At 41.9% G+C, this 14,248-nt stretch overlaps 4 pseudogenes; all 4 read right to left on the reverse strand.

Annotated features, from left to right (window-relative positions):
* Window positions 1-571: 571 nt before the first annotated feature.
* Window positions 572-1,340, reverse strand: LOC147993234 (uncharacterized; annotated as a pseudogene).
* Window positions 1,341-3,825: 2,485 nt separating this feature from the next.
* LOC147993235 (uncharacterized) lies at window positions 3,826-5,017 on the reverse strand (annotated as a pseudogene).
* A 3,394-nt stretch (window positions 5,018-8,411) lies between these two features.
* LOC147993236 (uncharacterized) lies at window positions 8,412-9,603 on the reverse strand (annotated as a pseudogene).
* A 2,106-nt stretch (window positions 9,604-11,709) lies between these two features.
* Window positions 11,710-12,559, reverse strand: LOC147993237 (uncharacterized; annotated as a pseudogene).
* Window positions 12,560-14,248: the final 1,689 nt, after the last annotated feature.

Genomic DNA, 14,248 nt, shown 5'->3' on the forward strand with positions numbered 1-14,248 from the left:
AATCACCGAGCCGAACGTGTGCAGATCGCGGAGGTGCCGTACTTCCGGTACTAGGATCGGTTGGATCGTGAAGACGTACGACTACATCAACCGCGTTGTCATAATGCTTCTGCTTATGGTCTACGTGGGTACGTGTACAACACTCTTCCCCTCTCATTGCTATGCATCACCATGATAGATCTTGCATGTGCGTAGGATTGTTCTTTGAAATTACTACGTTCCCCAACATGTACAACCCTAGGCCCCTCTGTTGTCTATATAAACGGGAGGGTCTAGTCCGTAGAGGCTATCAGAATTCATATAGGCTAGACATCTAGGGTTTAGCCATTACGATCTCGAGGTAGATCGACTCTAGTAACCCCTGTACTCATTAAATACAATCAAGCAGGACGTAGGGTTTACCTCCATTAAGAGGGCCCGAACCTGGGTAAACGGTGTGTCTCCTGTATCCCTTGTTACCTTCGATCCTCAGACGCACAGTTCGGACCCCCGACACGAGATCGGCCGGTTTTGACACCGACACTCCTGTCATGTGGTTAGTAGCTCCAGTATCAATTATCCATGATTTTGACTAGGCTTGGTGTGATTCCATACCTTGGGTGATGGCATTAAAGATAGAATCAACTTTGGAGGAACCTTGGGATGAAGATGAGCCTTCGGAGAGTTTGAGCTTGGATTTGAAATCCTCAAGAGCTTGCATGTCTACCACAGGTAGTTCCCATACAGATGCATTGTAATTAGCTTGTCTTTTTTTGAACCCCGAGCTCCCGCTAGCTGACATCTCCCTTTATCCCACCAAGGTGGATAACCATGCAACTCAAAACACTCACCCTTGGTGTGTCCTTTTCTCTTGCAATGGTCACAAAGCAATTTGCTTTTATCCACCTTACCAAAAGAATTTGTAGCATGACAAGGTTGTATGGATAATGCAGCACGAGCATCTGCATGCTCCTGACCATCCTCCTTCGGTTGTGCCAAACGAGTCTCCTCCTCAATCATGCTAGAAATAATATCATCAAGACTAGGCCACTCAGGCATTCCAAATATCAATTGACGACAGAGGTTTAGTTCATGGTCTAGGCCATCAAGAAATAGCTTGCTCACAAATGACTGAACCCACACATGATGAATTGCCAAGTCATCCTTGTGAACAGGTTCAAAAGGGTGATGATAATGTAAGTCTCTGTATAATTTTTTTACTTCACCTGCATACTCTTTTATAGATCTTGAGCGCTGCTTCAAATTAGTTAACTCATGCATGATATGGGTGGCTTGCATTTTATTTGTTTCCCTACAAATTGTTTCTTTAAAGATGACCAGACCTCACAAATAGTTCCCATGACTTCCACTTGTTCTCTAATTTTGGTTCCATACTTCCCAACATCCATACTAGTACTTTATCATTGTTTGTTTCCTGCATGCACCGCCTTTCTCCAAACTTTCTTCGTTGCCAACAAGTAAATAATCATAGTCATTGGTGCTCAAAATCAATATGGCATGGCATGCCCAACTGATGTAGTCACCAGGTCCTGATAGTCAGACTGAATTTGGCTCAAGTGTATTCTTAACTGGCTCAGGAGCAGCTTTTGATTGCTGCTGGTGCTCAAGCAGTTTGCTAAATATTTCATACATCTTATTAACACTAGAATCCCCTGTTTTTTCTTTACTTGGATCTCCCATGGTTCAGTGAGCAAGAATATATTCCAACACTAGTACTTGGTTCTTCTTCTCAAACATATGCAACACACAGAGGAACCAACTAGTACAGGTCAACAATGTGCCAAAGAGAGGAACCAACCAGTTTTCCGTTACGACAATTTTTTAAAATCACAAAATTCCAAAGGGAAAATGGAGTTTTTGGGCGTTTTAGATGTTCTTTAGATGTTTTTAGCATTTAGTGCTAGGGTTTAGATTTCAGAGTTTTGGGTTAGGTTTTATGGATTAAACCCTTAGTTTTTACTGTTTAGCATAGAGTTTCCGACGTTTTAAGTCCGGGGTTTAGGGTTTAGGACAATTTTTGAAATGACAAAATTGTAAAAGGAAAAAAAGATATGCTCTAATTTATGTTTTTTTTGAATTTTGGTTAAATCTTGTCAAACCGGTCAAACAACTGATTCAAGAAATATAGAGTGTTACTAAATGATTACGCAATACTATTAGTGTTACTAAATAAGTATCTCAGTTTTTTTGAATTTTGGCCAAATCTGGTCAAACTATGGTCAAACTACTTATTCAAGAAATATTAGTGTTACTACATAATTACTGTTTTTTAGAATAATAGTTTCAAAATCAAACGATCAAATGTGTGACTTCATGCTCAAGCTAAACTACTGAGGGTTAATAGGATTGACAGCTTACATTTGTCAGGAAAACAACAAGTGCAGACTTGGAATGTAGGGGGAATAGAACTCCGAAGTTAAGCGTGCTCAGGCTGGGGGAGTGAGAGGATGGGTGACCGGCCGGGAAGTCATGCGATTTGGAATGTGTGATCCACACTTGAGCACTTAAGAGAGGTGATTAGAGACTAAATTATCAAATAATTCAGGAAAACTAAAAATCAAAACAAAATCACCTTTAGTACCAGTTGGTAACACCAACCGGTACTAAAGGTCCCCCATACCAGGGCGCGAGCTCACGCCACGTGGTGGCACTTTAGCGCCGGTTCGTGTCGAACTGGTACTAAAGTGGGGGGGGCCTTTAGAGACCACCCTTTAGTGCCGGTTATGGAACCGGCACTAAAGGCCCTTACGAACCGGCGCTAAAGCTCTGTTTTTTACTAGTGAATGGGGATTGCCTAAACCCATAGCATCAAAGGAATTCACTAGGTTCACCTAAAATATTTTCAGTAAATCCAAATTGCTTTCAAAAATTCTCATCATTTATGGAAAATGCTATAAACATTACCAGAGGTGATGCACATTTTTCCATGACACATTTGGGTTCTGAATTAAATCATACATTTTTCCATGACCCCCCTTTCCTTCTCTTCTCTCCCTCTCCTTCCTTCCCCCTTCCTCCTCCTAGTTGGACTAGGAAAGGGGGAGTCCTACTCCTACTAGGAGGAGGACTCCTCCCCTCCTTGGCATGCCTCCAAGGGCCGGCTGGCCTCCCCCCTTGCTCCTTTATATACGAGGGCAGGGGCACCCTAGAACACACAAGTTGATCATTGATCCCTTAGCCGTGTGCGGTGCCCTCTCCACCATAATCCACCTCGGTCATATCGTCATAGTGCTTAGGCGAAGCCCTGCGCCGGTAGCTTCATCATCACCGTCATCACGCTGTCGTGCTTACGAAACTCTCCCTCAACACTTAGCTAGATCAGGAGTTTGTGGGACATCACAGAGCCGAACATGTGCAGATCGCGGAGGTGCCGTACTACCGGTACTAGGATCGGTCGGATCGTGAGGACGTACGACTACATCAACCGCGTTGTCATAATGCTTCTGCTTATGGTCTACGTGGGTACGTGTACAACACTCTTCCCCTCTCATTGCTATGCATCACCATGATAGATCTTGCGTGTGCGTAGGATTGTTTTTTGAAATTACTACGTTCCCCAACATGTACAACCCTAGGCCCCTCGGTGTCTATATAAACTAGAGGGTCTAGTCCGTAGAGGCTATCAGAATTCATATAGGCTAGACATCTAGGGTTTAGCCATTACGATCTCGAGGTAGATCGACTCTTGTAACCCCTATACTCATTAAATACAATCAAGCAGGACGTAGGGTTTTACCTCCATTAAGATGGCCCGAACCTGGGTAAACGTTGTGTCTCCTGTATCCCTTGTTACCTTCGATCCTCAGACGCATAGTTCGGGACCCCCTACACGAGATCGGCCGGTTTTGACACCGACACTCCTGTCATGTGGTTAGTAGCTCCAGTATCAATTATCCATGATTTTGACTACGCTTGGTGTGATTCCATACCTTGGGTGATGGCATTAAAGATAGAATCAACTTTGGAGGAACCTTGGGATGAAGATGAGCCTTCGGAGAGTTTGAGCTTGGATTTGAAATCCTCAAGAGCTTGCATGTCTACCACAGGTAGTTCCCATACAGATGCATTGTAATTAGCTTGTCTTTTGTTTGAACCCCGAGGTCCCCCTAGCTGAGATCTCCCTTTATCCCACCAAGGTGGATAACCATGCAACTCAAAACACTCACCCTTGGTGTGTCCTTTTCTCTTGCAATGCTCACAAAGCAATTTGCTTTTATCCACCTTACCAAAAGAATTTGTAGCATGACAAGGTTTTATGGATAACGCAGCACGAGCATCTGCATGCTCCTGACCATCCTCCTTCGGTTGTGCCAAACGAGTCTCCTCCTCAATCATGCTAGAAATAATATCATCAAGACTAGGCCACTCAGGCATTGCAAATATCAATTGACGACAGAGGTTTAGTTCATAGTCTAGGCCATCAAGAAATAGCTTGCTCACAAATGACTCAAACCACACATGATGAATTGCCAAGTCATCCTTGTGAACAGGTTCAAAAGGGTGATGATAATGTAAGTCTCTGTATAATTTTTTTACTTCACCTGCATACTCTGTCATAGATCTTGAGCGCTGCTTCAAATTAGTTAACTCGTGCATGATATGGGTGGCTTGCATTTTATTTGTTTCCCTACAAATTGTTTCTTCAAAGATGACCAGACCTCACAAACAGTGCCCATGCCTTCCACTTTTTCTCTAATTTTGGTTCCATACTTCCCAACATCCATACTAGTACTTTATCATTGATTTGTTTCCTACATGCACCGCCTTTCTCCAAACTTTCTTCATTGCCAACAAGTAAATAATCATAGTCATTCGTGCTCAAAATCAATTTGGCATGGCGTGCCCAACTGATGTAGTCACCAGGTCCTGATAGTCGGACTGAATTTGGCTCAAGTGTATTCTTAACTGGCTCAGGAGCAGCCTTTTATTGCTGCTGGTGCTCAAGCAGTTTGCTAAATATTTCATACATCTTATTAACACTAGAATCCCCTGTTTTTTCTTTACTTGGATCTCCCATGGTTCAGTGAGCAAGAATATATTCCAACACTAGTACTTGGTTCTTCTTCTCAAACACATGCAACACACAGAGCAACCAACTAGTACAGGTCAACAATGTGCCAAAGAGAGGAACCAACCAGTTTTCCGTTTCGACATTTTTTTAAAATCACAAAATTCCAAAGGGAAAATGGAGTTTTTGGGCGTTTTAGATGTCGTTTAGACGTTTTTAGCGTTTAGTGCTAGGGTTTAGATTTCAGAGTTTAGGGTTAGGTTTTATGGTTTAAACCCTTAGTTTTTACTGTTTAGCATAGAGTTTCCGATGTTTTAAGTCCCGGGTTTAGGGTTTGGGACAATTTTTGAAATGACAAAATTATAAAAGGAAAAAAAGATATGCTCTAATTTATGTTTTTTTGACTTTTGGTTAAATCTTGTCAAACCGGTCAAACAACTGATTCAAGAAATATAGAGTGTTACTAAATAATTACGCAATACTATTAGTGTTACTAAATAAGTATATCAGTTTTTTTGAATTTTGGCCAAATCTGGTCAAACTATGGTCAAACTACTTATTCAAGAAATATTAGTGTTACTACATAATTACTGTTTTTTCGAATAATAGTTTCAAACTCAAACGATGAAATGTGCGACTTCATGCTCAAGCTAAACTACTGAGGGTTAATAGGATTGACAGCTTACATTTGTCAGGAAAACAAGTGCAAACTTGGAATGTAGGGGGAATAGAACTCCGAAGTTAAGCATGCTCAGGCTGGGGGAGTGAGAGGATGGGTGACCGGCCGGGAAGTCATGCGATTTGGAATGTGTGATCCACACTTGAGCACTTAAGAGAGGTTATTAGAGACTAAATTATCAAATAATTCAGGAAAACTAAAAATCAAAACAAAATCACCTTTAGTACCGGTTGGTAACACCAACCGGTACTAAAGGTCCCCCATACCAGTGCCCATGTCTTCCACTTGTTCTCTAATTTTGGTTCCATACTTCCCAACATCCATACTAGTACTTTATCATTGATTTGTTTCCTGCATGCACCGCCTTTCTCCAAACTTTCTTCATTGCCAACAAGTAAATAATCATAGTCATTGGTGCTCAAAATCAATTTGGCATGGCGTGCCGAACTGATGTAGTCACCAGGTCCTGATAGTCGGACTGAATTTGGCTCAAGTGTATTCTTAACTGGCTCAGGAGAAGCCTTTGATTGCTGCTGGTGCTCAAGCAGTTTGCTAAATATTTCATACATCTTATTAACACTAGAATCCCCTGTTTTTTCTTTACTTGGATCTCCCATGGTTCAGTGAGCAAGAATATATTCCAACACTAGTACTTGGTTCTTCTTCTCAAACACATGCAACACACAGAGGAACCAACTAGTATAGGTCAACAATGTGCCAAAGAGAGGAACCAACCAGTTTTCCGTTTTGACAATTTTTTAAAATCACAAAATTCCAAAGGGAAAATGGAGTTTTTGGGCGTTTTAGATGTTTTTTAGACGTTTTTAGCGTTTAGTGCTAGGGTTTAGATTTCAGAGTTTAGGGTTAGGTTTTATGGTTTAAACCCTTAGTTTTTACTGTTTAGCATAGAGTTTCCGACGTTTTAAGTCCCGGGTTTAGGGTTTAGGAAAATTTTTGAAATGACAAAATTGTAAAAGGAAAAAAAGATATGCTCTAATTTATGTTTTTTTGAATTTTGGTTAAATCTTGTCAAACCGGTCAAACAACTGATTCAAGAAATATAGAGTGTTACTAAATAATTACGCAATACTATTAGTGTTACTAAATAAGTATCTCAGTTTTTTTGAATTGTGGCCAAATCTGGTCAAACTATGGTCAAACTACTTATTCAAGAAACATTAGTGTTACTACATAATTACTGTTTTTTAGAATAATAGTTTCAAACTCAAACGATGAAATGTGTGACTTCATGCTCAAGCTAAACTACTGAGGGTTACTAGGATTGACAGCTTACATTTGTCAGGAAAACAACAAGTGCAAACTTGGAATGTAGGGGGAATAGAACTCCGAAGTTAAGCGTGCTCAGGCTGGGGGAGTGAGAGGATGGGTGACCGGCCGGGAAGTCATGCGATTTGGAATGAGTGATCCACACTTGAGCACTTAAGAGAGGTGATTAGAGACTAAATTATCAAATAATTCAGGAAAATTAAAAATAGAAAAAAAAATCACGCCATGTGGTTCCCCATACCAGGGCGCGAGCTCACGCCACGTGGTGGCACTTTAGCGCCGGTTCGTGCCGAACCGGTACTAAAGGGGCTGGGCCTTTAGTGACCACCCTTTAGTGCCGGTTATGGAACCGGCACTAAAGGCCCTTACGAACCGGCGCTAAAGCTCCGTTTTCTACTAGTGAATGGGGATTGCCTAAACCCATAGCATCAAAGGAATTCACTAGGTTCACCTAAAATATTTTCAGTAAATCCAAATTGCTTTCAAAAATGCTCATCATTTATGGAAAATGCTGTAAACAGTACCAGAGGTGATGCACATTTTTCCATGACACATTTGGGTTCTTAATTAAATCATACATTTTGCCATGACCCCCCTTTCCTTCTCTTCTCTCCCTCTCCTTCCTTCCCCCTTCCTCCTCCTAGTTGGACTAGGAAAGGGGGAGTCCTATTCCTACTAGGAGGAGGACTCCTCCCCTCCTTGGCACGCCTCCAAGGGCCGGCCGGCCTCCCCCCTTGCTCCTTTATATACGAGGGAAGGGGCACCCTAGAACACATAAGTTGATCATTGATCCCTTAGCCGTGTGCGGTGCCCTCTCCACCATAATCCACCTCGGTCATATCGTCATAGTGCTTAGGCGAAGCCCTGCGCCGGTAGCTTCATCATCATCGTCATCACGCCGTCGTGCTTACGAAACTCTCCCTCGACACTTAGCTAGATCAGGAGTTCGTGGGACATCACCGAGCCGAACGTGTGCAGATTGCGGAGGTGCCGTACTTCCGGTACTAGGATCGTGAAGATGTATGACTACATCAAACGCGTTGTCATAATGCTTCTGCTTATGGTCTACGTGGGTACGTGTACAACACTCTTCCCCTCTCATTGCTATGCATCACCATGATAGATCTTGCGTGTGCGTAGGATTGTTTTTTGAAATTACTACGTTCCCCAACATGTACAACCCTAGGCCCCTCTGGTGTCTATATAAACTGGAGGGTCTAGTCCGTAGAGGCTATCAGACTTCATATAGGCTAGACATCTAGGGTTTAGCCATTACGATCTCGAGGTAGATCGACTCTTGTAACCCCTATACTCATTAAATACAATCAAGCGGGACGTAGGGTTTTACCTCCATTAAGAGGGCCCGAACCTGGGTAAACGTTGTGTCCCCTGTATCCCTTGTTACCTTCGATCCTCAGACGCATAGTTCGGGACCCCCTACACGAGATCGGCCGGTTTTGACACCGAAACTCCTGTCATGTGGTTAGTACCTCCAGTATCAGTTATCCATGATTTTGACTACGCTTGGTGTGATTCCATACCTTGGGTGATGGCATTAAAGATAGAATCAACTTTGGAGGAACCTTGGGATGAAGATGAGCCTTCGGAGAGTTTGAGCTTGGATTTGAAATCCTCAAGAGCTTGCATGTCTACCACAGGTAGTTCCCATACAGATGCATTGTAATTAGCTTGTCTTTTGTTTGAACCCCGAGGTCCCCCTAGCTAAGATCTCCCTTTATCCCACCAAGGTGGATAACCATGCAACTCAAAACACTCACCCTTGGTGTGTCCTTTTCTCTTGCAATGGTCACAAAGCAATTTGCTTTTATCCACCTTACCAAAAGAATTTGTAGCATGACAAGGTTGTATGGATAACGCAGCACGAGCATCTGCATGCTCCTGACCATCCTCCTTCGGTTGTGCCAAACGAGTCTCCTCCTCAATCATGCTAGAAATAATATCATCAAGACTAGGCCACTCAGGCATTGCAAATATCAATTGACGATAGAGGTTTAGTTCATAGTCTAGGCCATCAAGAAATAGCTTGCTCACAAATGACTCAAACCACACATGATGAATTGCCAAGTCATCCTTGTGAACAGGTTCAAAAGGGTGATGATAATGTAAGTCTCTGTATAATTTTTTTACTTCACCTGCATACTCTGTTATAGATCTTGAGCGCTGCTTCAAATTAGTTAAGTCATGCATGATATGGGTGGCTTGCATTTTATTTGTTTCCCTATAAATTGTTTCTTCAAAGATGACGAGACCTCACAAACAGTGCCCATGTCTTCCACTTGTTCTCTAATTTTGGTTCCATACTTCCCAACATCCATACTAGTACTTTATCATTGATTTGTTTCCTGCATGCACCGCCTTTCTCCAAACTTTCTTCATTGCCAACAAGTAAATAATCATAGTCATTGGTGCTCAAAATCAATTTGGCATGGCGTGCCGAACTGATGTAGTCACCAGGTCCTGATAGTCGGACTGAATTTGGCTCAAGTGTATTCTTAACTGGCTCAGGAGAAGCCTTTGATTGCTGCTGGTGCTCAAGCAGTTTGCTAAATATTTCATACATCTTATTAACACTAGAATCCCCTGTTTTTTCTTTACTTGGATCTCCCATGGTTCAGTGAGCAAGAATATATTCCAACACTAGTACTTGGTTCTTCTTCTCAAACACATGCAACACACAGAGGAACCAACTAGTATAGGTCAACAATGTGCCAAAGAGAGGAACCAACCAGTTTTCCGTTTTGACAATTTTTTAAAATCACAAAATTCCAAAGGGAAAATGGAGTTTTTGGGCGTTTTAGATGTTTTTTAGACGTTTTTAGCGTTTAGTGCTAGGGTTTAGATTTCAGAGTTTAGGGTTAGGTTTTATGGTTTAAACCCTTAGTTTTTACTGTTTAGCATAGAGTTTCCGACGTTTTAAGTCCCGGGTTTAGGGTTTAGGAAAATTTTTGAAATGACAAAATTGTAAAAGGAAAAAAAGATATGCTCTAATTTATGTTTTTTTGAATTTTGGTTAAATCTTGTCAAACCGGTCAAACAACTGATTCAAGAAATATAGAGTGTTACTAAATAATTACGCAATACTATTAGTGTTACTAAATAAGTATCTCAGTTTTTTTGAATTGTGGCCAAATCTGGTCAAACTATGGTCAAACTACTTATTCAAGAAACATTAGTGTTACTACATAATTACTGTTTTTTAGAATAATAGTTTCAAACTCAAACGATGAAATGTGTGACTTCATGCTCAAGCTAAACTACTGAGGGTTACTAGGATTGACAGCTTACATTTGTCAGGAAAACAACAAGTGCAAACTTGGAATGTAGGGGGAATAGAACTCCGAAGTTAAGCGTGCTCAGGCTGGGGGAGTGAGAGGATGGGTGACCGGCCGGGAAGTCATGCGATTTGGAATGAGTGATCCACACTTGAGCACTTAAGAGAGGTGATTAGAGACTAAATTATCAAATAATTCAGGAAAATTAAAAATAGAAAAAAAAATCACGCCATGTGGTTCCCCATACCAGGGCGCGAGCTCACGCCACGTGGTGGCACTTTAGCGCCGGTTCGTGCCGAACCGGTACTAAAGGGGCTGGGCCTTTAGTGACCACCCTTTAGTGCCGGTTATGGAACCGGCACTAAAGGCCCTTACGAACCGGCGCTAAAGCTCCGTTTTCTACTAGTGAATGGGGCTTGCCTAAACCCATAGCATCAAAGGAATTCACTAGGTTCACCTAAAATATTTTCAGTAAATCCAAATTGCTTTCAAAAATGCTCATCATTTATGGAAAATGCTGTAAACAGTACCAGAGGTGATGCACATTTTTCCATGACACATTTGGGTTCTTAATTAAATCATACATTTTGCCATGACCCCCCTTTCCTTCTCTTCTCTCCCTCTCCTTCCTTCCCCCTTCCTCCTCCTAGTTGGACTAGGAAAGGGGGAGTCCTATTCCTACTAGGAGGAGGACTCCTCCCCTCCTTGGCACGCCTCCAAGGGCCGGCCGGCCTCCCCCCTTGCTCTTTATATACGAGGGAAGGGGCACCCTAGAACACACAAGTTGATCATTGATCCCTTAGCCGTGTGCGGTGCCCTCTCCACCATAATCCACCTCGGTCATATCGTCATAGTGCTTAGGCGAAGCCCTGCGCCGGTAGCTTCATCATCATCGTCATCACGCCGCCGTGCTTACGAAACTCTCCCTCGACACTTAGCTAGATCAGGAGTTCGTGGGACATCACCGAGCCGAACGCGTGCAGATTGCGGAGGTGCCGTACTTCCGGTACTAGGATCGTGAAGATGTATGACTACATCAAACGCGTTGTCATAATGCTTCTGCTTATGGTCTACGTGGGTACGTGTACAACACTCTTCCCCTCTCATTGCTATGCATCACCATGATAGATCTTGCGTGTGCGTAGGATTGTTTTTTGAAATTACTACGTTCCCCAACATGTACAACCCTAGGCCCCTCTGGTGTCTATATAAACTGGAGGGTCTAGTCCGTAGAGGCTATCAGAATTTATATAGGCTAGACATCTAGGGTTTAGCCATTACGATCTCGAGGTAGATCGACTCTTGTAACCCCTATACTCATTAAATACAATCAAGCAGGACGTAGGGTTTTACCTCCATTAAGAGGGCCCGAACCTGGGTAAACGTTGTGTCTCCTGTATCCCTTGTTACCTTCGATCCTCAGACGCACAGTTCGGGACCCCCTACACGAGATCGGCCGGTTTTGACACCGACACTCCTATCATGTGGTTAGTAGCTCCAGTATCAATTATCCATGATTTTGACTAGGCTTGGTGTGATTCCATACCTTGGGTGATGGCATTAAAGATAGAATCAACTTTGGAGGAACCTTGGGATGAAGATGAGCCTTCGGAGAGTTTGAGCTTGGATTTGAAATCCTCAAGAGCTTGCATGTCTAGCACAGGTAGTTCCCCTGCAGATGCATTGTAATTAGCTTGTCTTTTGTTTGAACCCCGAGCTCCCCCTAGCTGAGATCTCCCTTTATCCCACCAAGGTGGATAACCATGCAACTCAAAACACTCACCCTTGGTGTGTCCTTTTCTCTTGCAATGGTCACAAAGCAATTTGCTTTTATCCACCTTACCAAAAGAATTTGTAGCATGACAAGGTTGTATGGATAATGCAGCACGAGCATCTGCATGCTCCTGACCATCCTCCTTCGGTTGTGCCAAACGAGTCTCCTCCTCAATCATGCTAGAAATAATATCATCAAGACTAGGCCACTCAGGCATTGCAAATATCAATTGACGACAGAGGTTTAGTTCATGGTCTAGGCCATCAAGAAATAGCTTGCTCACAAATGACTCAAACCACACATGATGAATTGCCAAGTCATCCTTGTGACCAGGTTCAAAAGGGTGATGATAATGTAAGTCTCTGTATAATTTTTTACTTCACCTGCATACTCTGTTATAGATCTTGTGCGCTGCTTCAAATTAGTTATCTCATGCATGATATGGGTGGCTTGCATTTTATTTGTTTCCCTACAAATTGTTTCTTCAAAGATGACCAGACCTCACAAACAGTGCCCATGCCTTCCACTTGTTCTCTAATTTTGGTTCCATACTTCCCAACATCCATACTAGTACTTTATCATTGATTTGTTTCCTGCATGCACCGCCTTTCTCCAAACTTTTTTCATTGCCAAAAAGTAAATAATCATAGTCATTGGTGCTCAAAATCAATTTGGCATGGCGTGCCCAACTGATGTAGTCACCAGGTCCTGATAGTCGGACTGAATTTGGCTCAAGTGTATTCTTAACTGGCTCAGGAGCAACCTTTGATTGCTGCTGGTGCTCAAGCAGTTTGCTAAATATTTCATACATCTTATTAACACTAGAATCCCGTGTTTTTTCTTTACTTGGATCTCCCATGGTTCAGTGAGAAAGAATATATTCCAACACTAGTACTTGGTTCTTCTTCTCAAACACATGCAACACACAGAGGAACCAACTAGTACAGGTCAACAATGTGCCAAACAGAGGAACCAACCAGTTTTCCGTTTCGACAATTTTTTAGAATCACAAAATTCCAAAGGGAAAATGGAGTTTTTGGGCGTTTTAGATGTTTTTTAGACGTTTTTAGCGTTTAGTGCTAGGGTTTAGATTTCAGAGTTTAGGGTTAGGTTTTATGGTTTAAACCCTTAGTTTTACTATTTAGCATAGAGTTTCCGACGTTTTAAGTCCCGGGTTTAGGGTTTAGGACAATTTTTGAAATGACTAAATTGTAAAAGGAAAAAAGATATGCTCTAATTTATGTTTTTTTGAATTTTGGTTAAATCTTGTCAAACCGGTCAAACAACTGATTCAAGAAATATAGAGTGTTACTAAATAATTACGCAATACTATTAGTGTTACTAAATAAGTATCTCAGTTTATTTGAATTTTGGCCAAATCCGGTCAAACTGTGGTCAAACTATGGTCAAAATACTTATTCAAGAAATATTAGTGTTACTACATAATTACTGTTTTTTAGAATAATAGTTTTAAACTCAAACGATGAAATGTGTGACTTGATGCTCAAGCTAAACTACTGAGGGTTAATAGGATTGGCAGCTTACATTTCTCAGGAAAACAACAAGTGCAGACTTGGAATGTAGGGGCAATAGAACTCCGAAGTTAAGCGTGCTCGGGCTGGGGGAGTGAGAGGATGGGTGACCGGCCGGGAAGTCAGGCGATTTGGAATGAGTGATCCACACTTGAGCAGTTAAGAGAGGTGATTAGAGACTAAATTATCAAATAATTCAGGAAAATTAAAATTCAAAAAAAAACCTTTAGTACCGGTTGGTGTAAGTGCATCTAGTGCCACCCCTAGTTGGTTTTGGAGTATTGACGACAAACCTAGTTGAGGGACTAATGTGTTTGTGAGAATTGCAGGATAACACAGGTAGAAGTCCCTCATTGATTCGGTTTTACTACCAGAGATGACCCCTAAAAATGTATGAAGAGAGTGAATTCAAAGGTGGTATATGAAGATATTCACATTGAAGACTATGACAAGAGAAGACACGATATGAAGCCTATGGAGCTCGAAGACTTAGATCTTTTGTAGTTCTTTTTCTTTTGTGTTGAGTCATAGGAACCACCGTACTGTTAAGTGGGGTCCAAGAGAACCAGTCAGAATGACTGAAGTGATGCCTAAACCAAAAACCTATGTCTTTGAGTGAAGACTATGAGAGCGAATCTTGTCCAGAGTCGAACAAGTCAGCTTTGCTTGTAGCCC

The sequence above is a fragment of the Triticum urartu genome, chromosome 1A (genome assembly GCF_056163025.1).
Source record: "Triticum urartu cultivar PI428250 chromosome 1A, HENAU_Tu73, whole genome shotgun sequence".
NCBI lineage: Eukaryota > Viridiplantae > Streptophyta > Magnoliopsida > Poales > Poaceae > Triticum > Triticum urartu.